The following is a 16,171-nucleotide window of genomic DNA, read 5'->3' as shown; positions in this document are numbered from 1 at the left end:
TCATAATCGATGATCCATTATCAGTATAACCACCTCTGCACTGCGTTTCATTTCAGATGCACAGAAAAAAAAATGAGTAATTGGGTTGAGGGGCCCAGTGGTAAGATCAGGAGCCGTTCGTCACCATTAGACGGCAGATCCAGTGGTGCAGTTAGTTAGCTTGCTGTACTTGCATGACAGAATGGCAGCACATGAAATGCCAAAGTTTTGCATTGGATTCTCGCCAGGTGTTTGTTTTACTGATACTGACCAAAGATGATTGCAACTTCAAGCTGAAGAACAGTTTAAACCCGGAATATTACATTGCAATAAAGTGCTTTTGGCACTAATGTTGCACCGACCTGTAAGACCAATCTGAAGTCCATCTGACCAGCATTTTGACATTATAAGCCATAAGTTTATCCAATGATCATTTAATTGCCCTGAAGGTTGGTGAGTCTACGACTGTTGAAGACAAGGCGCTCTGCACCCTTACTACTCTCTGGGAAAGGCATCTACCTCGGCATCTATCACCCTCAAATTACATCGATATGCCCTTGTGCCAACCATCACCACTTGAAGAAAATGCCTTCACTGTCCACCTTATGGCAAACTCTGATCATCTTTTATGTATCTATTAATTCACTTGTCAAACTTCTTATCTCTATCAAAAACAGCCTCAAGTCCCTCAGCCTTTCCTCGTAAGACCTTCCCTTCACAGAAGGCAACATCCTAGGAAAACTCGTCTGCAACCTTTCCAATGCCTTCACATCCGTCCTATAACGTGGCGACCAGAACCTCACGCAAATCGACAAGTTTGGCCATGCCAAAGAAATGTCTGGAGCTGCAAAGTGATCGTTTGGCCCTGAAACTAAAGCCCTCTCCCAATAAAAACTAACACACTGTGTTCATTGCAAACAAATCCATCTACGTGTGTGTTAACTTTCAGAGTTTTATGTACATGGACGCCGAGATCGCTCTGGTCATCTAAGCTTCAAAGAATATTACAATTAGCCCAGAACGTCATATTATTGTTGCTCATTCCAAAGTAAATCACCTCACACTTTTCCACAATAACCTCCATATGCCAACTCTGAGCCCCGATCTGCAGATTATTCATATCCCTCTGTAACCTGCAGCAGACTTCGGCACTGTTGACAACTCCATCGATTTAGTGTGTTCTGTGAATTTACTCATCGATCATCCCATGCCCGAACCCGGGTCATTTATAAAGGTGACAAACAGCAGTGGACCCAAAAAGGAACCTTGTGGTACACCATGAGTAACAGAACTCCAGGATGAATATTTTCCATTAACTGCCACACTCTCTGTTCTTTCAGCGAGCCAATTACTGATCTTAACCGCTAAATCACCGTCCATCCCATGTCTCTGTATTTTATCCAACAGCCGACCGTGCCTTCGTGAAAATCATATCCACCATGTTAACCACTTGACTCTCATCCACCTATTTGTTGACCTTTTCAAAAAGCTCAATAAAGTTTGTGAGGCAGAACCTGCTATTCACAAAATCGTGTTGACTGTTGCGAATCAACTTGTTCCTTCTTCGGTGATCATAAATCATATCTCTAATAATCTTTCCGAAACGTTCACCCATAAGGAAATATGACGACTGTTCTATAATTACCAGCGTTCTCCCTACTCCCCTTCGTGAAGAAGGAGACAATATTTGCTGAACTCGATTCTTCTCGCACTAATCACATAGACACTGACGAAATAAAGTTGGAAGTCAAAAGTTCTGCAATCTCCTCCCACGATTCCCAGAGAATCCTAGCATACATCCCATCAAGCCAAGGGGACAAATCTATTTTCAGGCTTTCAAGAATTGCTAACACTCGTATTTATGAATGTCAATTTCATTTATTCTAACAGATTGTATCTCAAAATTCTCTTCGACAACATTGTCTTTTTCATTTGAGATATGATGAAAAATATACATTCAGCGCCTCTCCTATCCTCGGACTCCGTTGACGACTTCCTACTGCTGTTCTTGACAGGCCCGAATCATATGCCAGATATTCTTTTATTCTTGAAATGACAAGAGAAAGCTTCAGGGTTTTAAATGACCCTGCCAGCTAAAGATTTTTATGTCCCCTCTTCGCTCTGAGTATCTCTCTCTTTTGGCCCTTCCTTGCTAGCTTTTAATTTTCAAGTGCCCTAACTCAGCCTACATATTTCATATTTACATGCACTGCCTTCTCCCTTTTGACAAGAAATTCAACTTTTTGAGTAAAAATTGCTCCCTGTCTCAACCTCATATTCCCTGCATGACGCACACATACTGATCAAGGACATGCATGAGCGCTTCCCTGAACAAGCTCCATATTTCAAGTGTGCAAAACCCCTGCGTTTGCTTTCCCATCTGGTGCATTCTAACTCTTGCCTGATCGCATCATACTGGCCTTTCTCCAAACGGAACCGCATGCTCTGCTATTGGAAAGATAAACTTCCCCACTACAACTACCCTGTTCCTTCCGTTCCTATCCAGAATCATGTTTGCAATCTTTTCCTCCATATCTCTAGAACATTTTGGTGGTGACCTCCACTTGCCTGATTTTAATCTCAGAATATTCTAGTTCAGCAGATTGAGTCGGGTCCTCACCAAATATCCTTTCTGCTACCATAGTACTGTCTTTGACTGAAAATGCCACATCTCCCCCTCTGTTACGACTTTCCTGTTCTTACTGAAAAGACGAAACTGAGGTGCCAGGAACAACCATTCCTTTCAGTGCTCCATTATATCTCTGAAATGGCCACAATATTGAAGCCCAGTCAACAACCCATGACACCTACGTTATATCAGATGCTCCTAGCGGTGAAGTAGTTACACTTCAAACCAACTTCATCCTTGCCAACATTCAGTTGCAAACCCGAAAATCTATTTATGTCCTAATCACTCAAAACTTCCTGCAAACTGCAGCTAAAATTTAGGTTCGCACTCTGCTGCTGAATTCGTTTAAACCCTCTTGAGGAGATTTAGAAATTTATCCACTCAGGATATTGGTACCCTTCCGGTTCAGGTAAAGACCATCCTGTTTGTTGAGGTCCAACCAACTCTGTTTGATCTCGATCTAAGATGTCACCCTGGATCCCTGAGTTTCTGCCATGCATCCACATCACTTTTATTATATATGTTGTTAGTGTGTTTGTGAAACATGACCTCGGGCTGCTCCCCCTCCCCCTGAAGTAACTTGAAAACACGCTGCGAGACATCACAAACCCTGGTAACTTGGAGGTATCACATCAATCATGAGCCTGCCCTGTACCCACAGAAACTGCAATCTGTCCCCCTCACTATGCAGTCCTCAATAACTATTGCTCTCCTCCACTTTCCCCTACCCTTCTGATCACAGGGACAAACTCTGTGCCAGAGATCTTTACCCCATGGTTTACCCCTCGTAGCTCATCCCATACAAACACACACCCACCCACACACATACGCATAAGTGTGTGTGTGTGTGTGTGTGTGTGTGTGTACATTCAGAATATTTGGAATGGATGGTCGGCCATTTGAATGTTCTTCCCGTCGAATGTGCGACCTATATGTATGTACATATATATAAATGTGTGTCCGCATGCATGTATGTGTGTGTGTGCATATATATTTAAAAGTTGCAAAAGCACATTGAGTAAAACAGAATTTATTCAAAAAATCTGATTTTGTGGAGTGTTCTCTCCTTGGAAAATACCTCAGTCACTTAAGACCAGCCATAAAGACCCCCTGAGTGAATATCTATTACTCACTAGAGATACAGAGGTGATTTTTGAAGTCGATGACATTTCTCATGTCGCTGAACCTGCGCTGTGTTAAATTCTGGAAACGAGGTTTAGCTCGCTTCATATTACTAATTTTGCTGCAAACTTGCACAGTCCATAAAAACAATCCAAAAATTATTAGGTTTATCTCATTGGACACTTTGCCTGTTATCAGAAAAACTGGAATACAAATGACAAATATGTATTTACGTACTGCTATGAAGATTACAGAATTCAAACAGGAATTTTTTCGTGTCTTGTCACGAGATATGGTTGGGCGAGATGAGTGAGCAGCAAATGAACTCACTCCCTTCTCTGTGATTGCAGCCAAATTTTCCAATGCAACAGATGAAAGAACAAAGGTGCATTACATCGGCAGGTCAGTTCCAACTCACGATAGTACAGTTTTACTTTGATGTTCGCTATCTTCTAAAGTATTAGCTGAGTGGGGAGATCAGGATCCTGAAGGTATGCTGAGACATTGCGGGAATTATTCCCACACTGTTGGCATCACTTTATATCATAAACCAGTAATGCAGCGGACTGAGCTAACCGGCTTCCATTTAATGCTGAGCTAACACACAGAGCTCAATTCGTTTACAATTTATAGAAGTTCATGTGGAACAAGCTGCTAAACCTTTCCTCACAATCCGCTCATTCTATACTTAGTCGTGCTCAGTTGCAGGTGTTATGAGGTTTCTTTCCAATAAACGTTAACCAATTAGAGAGTGTGCACCGAACGCGTACCCATGATGTCCGCCCAGATTCCCTGTCCCCGTGAAATTCATTCCTTGCGTGTCTGCACGTGATTTCACAAATATATTAGAATCAGCTTCTGAATATTTTTTTACCTGAGAAAACGTAAACATATTCGAGTTCAATAGCTGTAGAAGGAAAAAGATTGCGAGCTCCAAACTTCTCTTTATCATTCATCGCTGGTTTTGAAGTTCTATAATCTTGAAATTGATCCATCTGAATGAGGGAATTTTCCCCCTGTTTACTCTCGCTAAATTCACATCGCCTAGAAACCTTCTATACGGACACAAGTCAGTTTTACCTGGTGTCACGCCTCATGATCTATTCATCTTTTGCACCATCCCATGATACCCCGCTTTGTCTTTTCAAATGGCATTGTCCCCCACTACATCGTTGGCTTCCTTTCTATTATTCTGTTTCCAAGTGGACGCGTTTGAAATGCGATTCCTGTCAAAGATGCTCTACTTTTGATGTTGCCCATATCAGAAACAATAAATCCTGATTCCCTGACCAAGAAATGAACTCAAACCACAGCGGTGAAAACGCTGCATTGTAACCACTAATCGACCAGGAAGGACGGCATGTGCAATTGTATCTTCTCTGAACAGCATAGCTTTTCTTTTCCTGCGATGAGAAATTCCTTCCAAAAAAGAGTGTTCGTGAAACCGTGCCTTTACACCACAGATTAATACATTATGTCAGTGCCAGTCGTCAAACATCCAAATACTCTCGTTTCCAGTCTCCACTGATTGGCCCACAGCCTGACATCTGAAGTATTCACCTGAATGTGAATTTCCCTGCAAAGTTTTAATCTCAAATGCACCAGCGAATGAAACTGATGTCAGATACCGTCAAATTTGTTCATGAACTGTGGGAAAACCGAACCTCATTTTGACCCATAGAGGGAACAATACAGACACATCTTTTGAAAGTGACAAAGGCCTCAAGAGAGCTCAACTTCCATAAAATGTGGAATTGACCCGTTTGGTCTCTTTTTTCTTCATTACAAGCTTTAAAATCCGATTGTGTTTACATTATCAGAGGGGTAAACAGGCAGGAGGCTGTTCTTCGAGGACTGCCCCAATCGTGAATAATTGGTACCCGCTAATTGTTGACTTCTCAACCTTTGAGGCAGTCTGGCTAGCTGTGCTCTTCAAGCCTACTACTTGTTTAATTTGAAATCCAGCAGATTCCTATCTTTACATACGGAATGGAAGCATTTAGCCGCATCCCTGTACGTATTCGTCCTCCACTGTTTCACCGTCACGTTACTGCTTCTAATGAGTCATGTTGTTCTTCCAGACAAACGAAGGCATTGTTCGCATCAGAAGCTTGTCATCCTCATGTTTCTCGAAGGAAAAATACGGATGTGGACTTCTAAACTGAAACAGATGCGGCCCGGTCTGCCTGAAAATAATTTCCTGCTGTTACTTCAAAGATAATTCCTAACAACGTAGAGAACGCACCTTCCGATGCCTGCTGCAATAGTTGCAAGAAAATTCCGAGTTTACGTAACAAGTGCTTGAATCACTAAGCGATGGAAGCACTAACCCAGGCGCCGTTTTGAGACTGACAAAAGACGATGACCTCTAGCAGAAAAACTTCAGTCATCTCAATTTTGTGATACAAGCTTCGTTTTGAGTGACAAAATAAGACTTGAAACCCACTTCTTTGATCACTTGTTGGATATAACAGTTTGTCAGCTTCCCAACGTCTCATAATGAGACAGGGATCAACATTTGTTTAAACTCCATCAGAGTAAAAACTTTGAATTATTTTTTATATAAAAGACACGATGTAGGATTGATATTAGTAAATTGCCCTGATTTTAGCATGTATAACAGTTTTTTTTTTCTTAATTACATGGTGAGTAATTCCTTTCCTATAGCCTGGTGCGATTTACGTCGCTTCAAGATTTCATAATTTCTTACCTTGGCCGATGTCGTTTAGGCACCAAACGTGAAACAGTTCAAATCGAACACACTCCGGAGATTGAAATTCGAGGGAATTCAGATATCCGAGAGAGCACATTAAAACATAATCTTGGGTGCTGTGTCCGCTGGCTGGGTTGGTATACTATTGACAATCTCTATTTGCTCTTGAGTGGCCTGGAAGACATGACAGTGATAGATAGAGGGAAGACAGTCAAGAGATTTGTGGACAATGATGAAAACTTTGAAATTTAGCTGCCCGGTGAACGGTGAGTAACCCTTGTTGATAGTATTCCCACATGCAGGAGAGGTTTTGGAAGACCTCAGGATTACATCATTGGGTGAATAACCTGCAACTCCTTACCTTCCACTATGTGGGAGCCCTTGTGGAAAGACAAAGCTGCGAAGGCCGGAGTGCACGTTTGGGAAAATATGCGTTTGTAAAATTGTCATTCAGTTAATGCACAATGAAATAGTGAACAGAACGCAAGTACACCCTTGAATAGAAGCAGAGGGAGTTAGACCATACAACATACAACATAGAACATTACAGCGCAGTACAGGCCCTTCGGCACTCGATGTTTTGCCGACCTGTCATACCAATCTGAAGCCCATCTTACCTACGCTATTCCATGTTCGTCCATATGCTTGTCCAATGACGACTGAAATGTACTTAAAGTTGGCGAATCAACTACCATTACAGGCAAAGCATTCCACACCCTTACTACTCTCTGAGTAAAGAAACTACGTCTGACATCTGTCCTATATCTATCACCCTTCAATTTGAAGCAATGCCCCCTCGCGCTGGTCGTCAACATTCTTGGAAGAAGGCTCTCCATGTCCACCCTATCTAACCCTCTGATTATGTTATATGTTTCTATTAAGTCACTTCTCAACCTCCTTCTCTCTAACGAAAACAACCACAAGACCCTCAGCCTTTCCTCGTAAGACCTTCCTCCTTACCAGGCAACATCCGAGTAAATCGCCTCTGCACCTTTTCCAAAGCTTCAACATCCTTCTTATAATGCGGTGACCAGAACGGTACACAATATTCCAATTGCGGCCGCACTAGAGTTTTGTACAGCTGGAGCATAACCTCATGGTTCCAGAACTCGATTCCTCTATTAATAAAAGCTAAAACACTGTATGCCTTCTTAACAATCCTGTCCACCTGGGTGGCAAAGTTCAAGGATCTCTGTACCTGAACACTGAGATCTCTCTGCACATCTACACTACCCGGAAACTTTCTGCAACTGTAATACTGTCCTTGACCAACAATGCTACACCCCCCCCCCCCTCTATTACATTCTTCTCTGTTCTTACTGAAACATCTAAATCCTGGAACCTGCAACACCCATTTCTGACCCTGCTGTATTCGGGTCTACGGAATGGCCATAAAAATGAATTCCCAGGTACCAACCCATGCTGCAAGTTCAACCACCTTATTTCGGATGCTCCTGGCGTTGAAGTAGACACACTCCAAACCAACTTCTTTCTTGCCGGTGTCATCTTGCGTGCATGAAACTTGATTTTGTACCTCCCTACACTCAACCTTTTCTTTACGTGAACTACAATTTTGGTTCCCATCCCCCTGCTGGACTAGTTTAAACACACCCCAATAGCCTTAGCGAATATCCCCCCCAGGATATTCGTAACTCTCTGGTTCAGATGAAGACCATCCAGCTTTTAGAGGTCCCACCTACCCCAGATAGCGCCCCAATTATCCAAGAATCCAACCGCCCGCCCCCCCTGCAGCATCCCTGTAGCCACATGGATGTGTACTACGACCGTGTCGTCCAAACGAATGGATTTCAGATTGAGCTGAAGAAGAGTTGAGACATGGAAGAGTTAGTGATGTTCATGAAGTGCAAGTAGACTGACATGGTGATTATGGTGATATGGGGTTAATAACACATCACGAAGTGAATAATGTCACCATAGTTATGACGTGTCTTTTCAGATTTAGACAATTGCCAGGGAGGAAATTGAATCAGTGGCGAGGCATTTTCTCCCAGCACGTGATCGATGATGCCTTCCAACTCATCTCATCCACTTTCCTCAATTTCGCTGCCAAAGCCCTTCCCTCAAACTATGACGAGGATGGAACTCCCTTCTAAATCACTTTAAAACCCAGCAACGTCTATCGACATCCTGTCATCCTCCCGTATTTCCGTCAGCTGCAAATGAACCCCAACTAAGATGTGCTTCCCTCCCCACCCCTATCCATTTTCTCCAAAGATCTTTCCTTCTTTGACACCCTTATCAAGTGCATGCCCCCACCAAACCGCCTTCCCCTCCCAGCAACCTTCTCATTACAACACGGGGATTTGAAAAACTCTTTCCAAGGCCCCAAAGGACCCTTCCATGTCCATCAGTGTTTCACCTGCATTTCCACCATGTAATTTATTGTATCCATTGCTCTTTTTGCAGTCTCCTCGACATTGACGAAATTGTATGCCTAAGTACAGACCACGTTGGAAAACATCTCCGGGACACCCGCACCAAACAACACCACTGGCTTCTGGTCGAATACGTCAACTCTCCCTCCCACACAGCCAAATTAACTCAGGTCCAGGGCTTCCGCCGCTCTCATGAACTGTCCTATCTGTCCATCTTCCTTCCCACTTATCTGCTCCATCCTGCGCTGCGACCTATCATCATCACCCCCACCTCCATTCACCTCACACACTCACAGCTACCTTGTCCCAACCTCACCCGCGCCCATTTGTCTCTCTATCCCTCGGTTCACAAGCCTCTTTCTGATAAGGGCTCGTGCCCGAAACGTCGATTGTCCTGCTCATTCGTTGCTGTCTGTCCTGCTGTGCTTTTCTAGTATCACACTTTTGACTCAGTGGCGAGGCAGTGGATTTTGAGGTTGGGACTGAAGTCAGAGGTTTCAGTTTTGCAATGATTCAATTGTAAGAAATGTCTGCTCCAACAGGACTGGATGTCATGAGCAAGTGAGACGAATTCAAGCCTGTGGAGGTGACCATCTTGAATTTCCACAGACATATATCAGGGTGCAGTACGGAAAACTGCTGAATAAGTGGCCCTGGATTGCGACTTGGCTGACTGGCAGAAGGCAGACAGTTGGGTAAAGATGTCTCTTCCAGGATGGCAGCCCGTGACTAGTGGAGTTTAGAGGAGTCAGTGTTGGCACCACAGCTATTCACATTATGTATGGATGATCCATTCAAAGGATCTAAGGGTGTTGTTACTCCAGTTGAAGAAGACACAATGATAGGTGGAAGGGCAGATCTTATTGATGAAGCGGGCATGCTGCAGAATGACTTGAACGGACTGAGTGCTTCGAAAAAAATAGTTGCAATTGGCATACTTTGTGGAAAATATGTGGCCATATGTTTGGTGGAAGAGTAGAGGCATAGACAATTTCACGAAAGCAGAAAGATTTCAATTTTCAATTTTCTCTTATGTTCCGCATGCAATTTCAGTTTGTGATGAGGAAGGCAAATACAATGTAGGCTTCTGTTCAAGCTAATGAGAATGAACGGGCAGAGGTTTACACCTCAGTCAATAGGAGGCTCTGGACTGATGCATTTGGAACATTGGGAGTAGGTTTTGGCCCATATATAAGTAATGATGGAGAGGAGGCTTATAATGGCTGACTCAGTGCTGAGGACTAATGCCTTGCAGCCTCAGTGATGTTGGTTCAATATCTACTTTGGACGACTGTGAATTTGGAGTTGGTGCATTCTCTCCGTTTCAGCCTGGGTTTCCTCCACAGACTAAAGATGTGTGGCTGACGTTCTTTGGTCATGGGAAATGCAGTGTAAAGGAATTGGGTGGAGATGTGAGTTTGGATGCGATTCTCTTCGCAGGATTAGTAGGGATTTCTTGTTCCGAATGGCCTGTTTGAACATTGTCGGTATTCCATAAGAACAACGTTGATGGCAGGGATTTAGGCCTTGTAGTAAGAAGTTTTTTTAAAGGAGGTGACAGCTTCCATATAAATACATGGTTTCAAGTGAATGTCTTGAACGATATAGGGAGTGGAGAGGCATTCTTAAGGAGAACATCATAAAGGTCAATCGAGAATATGAGATAGCCTCAGAACATAAAGTTAAATATAATCTGAATAGATTCTACAAGTACATCAAGAACTTGAGAACAAAGAGGACCACGTTAATATGAAAAAAGATCACCTTTGTCTTGAATCTCAGCAGATGGAGAGACATATAATGTTCACTTCGCGTCAGTCTACACCTTGGAGAACAAAATGGCGGGTAGAACTTAATATTGATGGTTCGAAAGAAGTTCACATTGAAAAGGGAATGTGGTGGAGGACATGGAAAATATGAAGTTGGATATTTCTCTGAGATTTGATCTCCGGAATCCCGCAACATTGTGGGATGTTAGGGAAAGAAACTGTTGGCCCTTCGTAGAAATATTTTTATCATCTATTATTACGAGTGAGGTGCCGAACGACTGGAGGATGGCTAATGTTATGCCTTTATTTAGAAAGGAATTAATTAAGAAGCCTGGGATCGGTAGACCTGTGTGTCTGGTTATGGTCGTGGGTAAGTTGTTGGATGCAATTCTAAACGATAGGTTTTATTTGAATTTTTAGATTCAAGGAATGAATCGGGATAATCAGCATGGTTTTGCACAAAATTGATTGAGTTTTTTGAGGGCGTAACCAAGAAGATCAATGAGGACATAGTGGTAGACTTTGCTCACTTGGACTTTAATAAATGCTTTCACAGTTCCACACGGTCCACTAATTCATAAAGTTAGATCACAAAGAGATCAATGTAAGGTTTCTAATTAGATATAAAATTAGTTTATTAGCAGGCTGCTGAGAATGGTGGTGGAGGGTAGTTTTCAGACTGGAAGACTGTTACCAATGGTGTCCCATTGGCTGAACGCACATTCATTTGTTTCATTTAAATAAATGATGTAGGTGGGAAGATAGAAAGTATGGTAAGTAAGTTTGCAAAATTGCAAGTAGAATGGACAATAAAAAGTTTATGTAAGGGTGTGAAGCGATTTTCTCATCAGGTCAGCTGCTCTCTGGCCGCAAGTTTAAAAAGCGTGAGATGGGCGGGGGAGTAGTGAAGGGCCGTTCTTCCATCGTGAAGGGCACATTATCAGACATCCATCTATTCTCGTCCCGGTTTGCAGCAATGAGATTCTCTCTGTAATCTTAAATGACATAACAATGGTACTGAAAGTTGACCTGGCCACACTGTTGTAACTCCTTTGAGGAACGTATTCTCAGGTTCACATACAGAGGCAATCACACAGGCACATTCCACGACAGTGACAGAGTCCTCAGGATTATACCCACTCCATGTGCTTTATGTCTGCAAGTTTCCCTGGAGAAAGGCTGCTTTAAGTGGAATACAAGGCACTTCGCTAGAAAATGTGCACCGTTGTGGCGACCCGGAATATGAAATGGATACTGAGCTGAAATAGTCGAACACGCTTCTCATGTGTAACTTTCAATAACACAAATCCCACCAAACAAGCCCCCTGGTTCCTGGGACCTGTCAGGATAGCTCCCGGCAGACATTCTTCACCAAAATTAACGGACACACGGCAAAATCTAAACACTTTCACGTCTCGTCTTGTTCTCTTTCTATTCCTGTAACACCTCCAGCTTTCTCTAAACGTCTAGTCCCGATGTCAATGAACTGTTTGATCGAAACACAGTCACATTGAGAAAGTAATCTTTATCTCAAAAGCAGAGCCATGGAATGTCAGCTGCACGGGCTTGCTCTCGCCTGGGTAATGAGATATCAGGTCTTATCGTTCTGATTATCATTTAGACCGATTCCACAAATATGCACCGTAACAGTTATTACCAATTGAGATGTCCCAATGAATACCATGACTGACAGTAAGATCAGGGGAGAGTAACTTCGACTCCTTCCTCGCCGAGGGACATATTTCAAAGGATGTCATTTTACTTCACAAACTGACCTCCTCACAGCTGGCTATGGAATTGTCTTGCACAACAATACCCTTTGGCCCCCTAAGGTAGCATCAGTCCAACACAATCCCCTGAACTGTTCTTATCCCATCTGGCGTCACTTGATTCAGAGGGGCAAACATATTCAGTAATGGAAGTATGCCACTAAATGGGTCTTACCTGCTCTGGAGTTTTCTGCCTTTTCCATCCTGACAGGCGGTTGGTTGCAGTTTCCTATCGTTCCTTATCTGAGTTATACGCATTTCACCTAATCCTGCGATTTCAATTTCAAATAAATGCAGAGAACAAGCACTCTTCAAGTTCCCGCTCGACTCTCAGTCACAGTACGCAAAATGTTGAACTGCGTGAGGAATCCACAGTGGATTTAATACTAATCGCCTCAACCACGTGGCCATCACTGCCGAAGCGCGCTACTAAACTGGTTTCAAATTCTCCCCACCTGTGGAGTTGAGGGATAGATAATCACTGTTCGGTTTGTTTGAATTCAATCACCACAGTTTTGACAATGTTAAATGTCAGGACATGTGTGGTCTGTGTAAACAATCTCGATGGTTGAAATGGTTTTTCAGTTAAAAAGAAATGGAGAAATTGCAGGAGAAACTACACAGATCTGGCAGCATCTGGGGAGAGACAAATAGAGACAACGATTCAGAGCTTCTTCAGGAGTTTCTCAGAACGCTATCTTCCCTCAGAGGTACTGACAAACCTGCCGAGTTCCTTGAGCAGTTTCTGTTTGTGTTTTAAATTCCGAGTGTCCACAATCTTTCACTTGCCATTCAACAATAGAGAAACGCATTTGTGGTTCCTCATTGGATTTGGTTTCCGTTTGGATACTTATCCCTGACCCTATTAAAAGAAATTCTCTGGCTGCACTCTGATTAGCTTGTTCTATTATTTTTGTGTTGTACAAGTTGTTGTCCTCGACATCACTCTGCATTGCTACTCGGTGGAGAAGAACAGCGATCTCTCCATGCGTGGGTACACCCTCTTTTATATTAACAACCAAACGAGAGGACTAATTGCTCCTCAGTGACTGGGGAGTTCCCTTGTTGCAGGCCCCTCGCAGTATCTCCAAAAGCAGACTGTCAGTGAACTCAAGCTTTCTACTGCCCTTCGCAGGATGAAAATTGCCTTCAATTGATTTGATGTTTCCAAAATGAATTCTGGGGCATTCATTGTGGACCATGGGAACACTCTGATCTCACGCTTTGCAGACACATACATGTCATCAGGATACAACTCTCCTAAAACTGGGAGTTTCTCCCTTCGAGCCTTATGAGGAACATTTTTCTGACCTCGGTAAAAACTCGGAAAACTGTTCGGCCAAAAAAAACAGATGGTATGGGAACACCTGTTCCTCTGTTCCTGAGTCGTGGGAGAACAGCAACCTCTCAGTGATGAGCTGTACGCACTGACGAACGTCGCCACAGAGCGTCAATGACGTCAATGATCCTCGAATGCAAGCTGATAAAGTTATTTTATTTACAGCTACTCGAACTTTTATGACTCATACCTTAAATCTATGGCTACTTTTCGATTGATCCCTCCACCATAGAGCGATTTTTCATTAAGTTTACCCAATCCATGCCCCTCATTATTTCCTACATCTCAATACTGTCTCCTCTCAATCTCTCCTGCTTTCACAAAAATAAGGCCAGCCTGTCTGAACTGTATCATAGCTGAAGTTCTTCAATCCAGACAATATATTGGCAAATCACTTCTGCACCGTTTCCACAGTTGTCATATCGCTTTTGTTATGTGGATTGCAGAATTGTACATAATAATCTACCGAGAGACGAATCAAAACTTGAAATAAATGTGCAGAATTCACAAATATAGGCCGATTCCAATAAAGTCTCTTTCCCTCGAAACTGTTCTGTGTCCTTTTCATGAACCCAGTGCTCCAATGATCTCTGGTCCATGCAAATCAAACACTATACATCAGGAATGATAACCCAACCACATTATCTGATTGCATTACGTGTCTTAAAGGTCCTCATTGGGGCACGTTCATCGAACAAGAGTTACAGCTGCAACACTAACTTCACGGTGTCAATGCCCCAGTGACATGGGAGGAGGGATGAAAAGGAAGAATAGTGATTTAGAAAGGGAGAACATCTCCGAGATTGGGTGGAGATAAAATTTGAAGCAATAAAATCATCACCGTATAGAGTATTTTAACTTTAAATGTGAATGTTCCCTTTCTGCGTTTGTTTCGCACAGGTTATATGGAGTAACATGGAACAAATGTGCATTGCTGATACTCGGATTTGAATGGAGGTTGCTTCGGCCACAATGCAGAGGATGAGCCACTATACGATCACATGAAAAACTCAACAGTAAAAGCAACAAATGCAATGGCTGAGATTGGCGAGGTACAGCACCACATGCACAAGAGGACAACCCACTGAGATTGGAATGAATCGTCATCTTAGATGTCCTCAGTGGCTGTGGAGATTCCATCATTGAGAATGTTGAAGACTGAGTTCAATAGATTTCTTGCACAGATGAAATGTACAGGCGCTAGTGCATAAATTGTTGAAATGTAGGTTTAAATAACAACGAAGTTTCACATTATTACGTTATCAGTGCCGCGGGACAACGTAGTAACGACTGTTGAACACTCACATCACACCGACTCCCAGGTCTGGAATCATAGAAATTTAGTGGTGCAGTGGCGAAGATCCAATCAGAAATTGGGAGTGGAATGAACGCGTGGATCTCTACTCTATCTGCCAGTGACAAATTCCGTGAGCATGCAGTCCTTTTATGAAGGCAGAGATGCGCCTGAAACGCCCAGGCTGGGAGCTCCAAACTCGGCTGAACAAATTCTGTTGACATGGAATAGGGAGCAGTGGGAGCAGAGGCTGGGAAGTCTAATCTCATCTGGATACACTTCAATTGACATGGCGCAGGAAACTTTGAGTTGATAGAAAATATGCTGAGCGATTTTAATCAGAACTGAACTAGTTTTCGGCAGCATACATTTTTGTGGATTGAGGGAGGATCTGCCCCAGGGAATAGTCACAATTATAAATAAACATTTTGCAAAGACTGAGCTCGTTCAGGACAGTGAAATTGACTAATTGTCATTGCACTCTGACATTTCTCATATTCCGACTATGCAGCCGGTTAATGTTCTGGAAGGATATTTTAAAAATCTTTTTTTTTGTGTTATTCAATTTCCTGCATGCTTGTTCTGGTCTGGTTATTGATGTAACATAAACAATCGAAATCAATATGATGCTAGGATTCGGTTCGAGGTTCCGTCCAATTACAGAAGAACAACAGGAGAGTAGACGTGAAATTTATCAGAACAGCAGTGATCAAAATGAATGGACGGGCAGACAGACAGTGAAAGAAAGCTTCATGGTGTTAAATGTGCTTTCTTTGCCAATGAAACTTACCGTGTCACAAAGTGGTGACTATTGAGGTCAAGCAATGTGGGTGATAATATTTGCTGGTTTTGCGAATGTCTCACCTGCGCTGATAGGAATGGAGCTTTTAAGTCCCTCTACACAGAGTGAGGCAGGGAGAAAGTAAACACAACAAGCTCCAAAAAACATAAATATTTCTTCTTTTCTGAACATCAGTCCCGAACTGACTAAGATGACCTTTGCAAAATTATTTTACACCATGTCAGAGGAGGAGTTACAGATTCAAACACGGAAACCAAATTATGTATCAAGATTAAATCATGCCACTTTATTCGCTAAAACAAATGCAACATGTAAGTTTTACCTTCTGACTCGCAGTAATTCTTGCACAATATCATAAA

Source organism: Chiloscyllium plagiosum, unplaced genomic scaffold, assembly GCF_037043375.1.
Source record: "Chiloscyllium plagiosum isolate Xiang-an unplaced genomic scaffold, Cpla_swu_hap1 HiC_scaffold_38, whole genome shotgun sequence".
NCBI lineage: Eukaryota > Metazoa > Chordata > Chondrichthyes > Orectolobiformes > Hemiscylliidae > Chiloscyllium > Chiloscyllium plagiosum.
Note: the sequence above shows the minus strand (reverse complement) of the source record.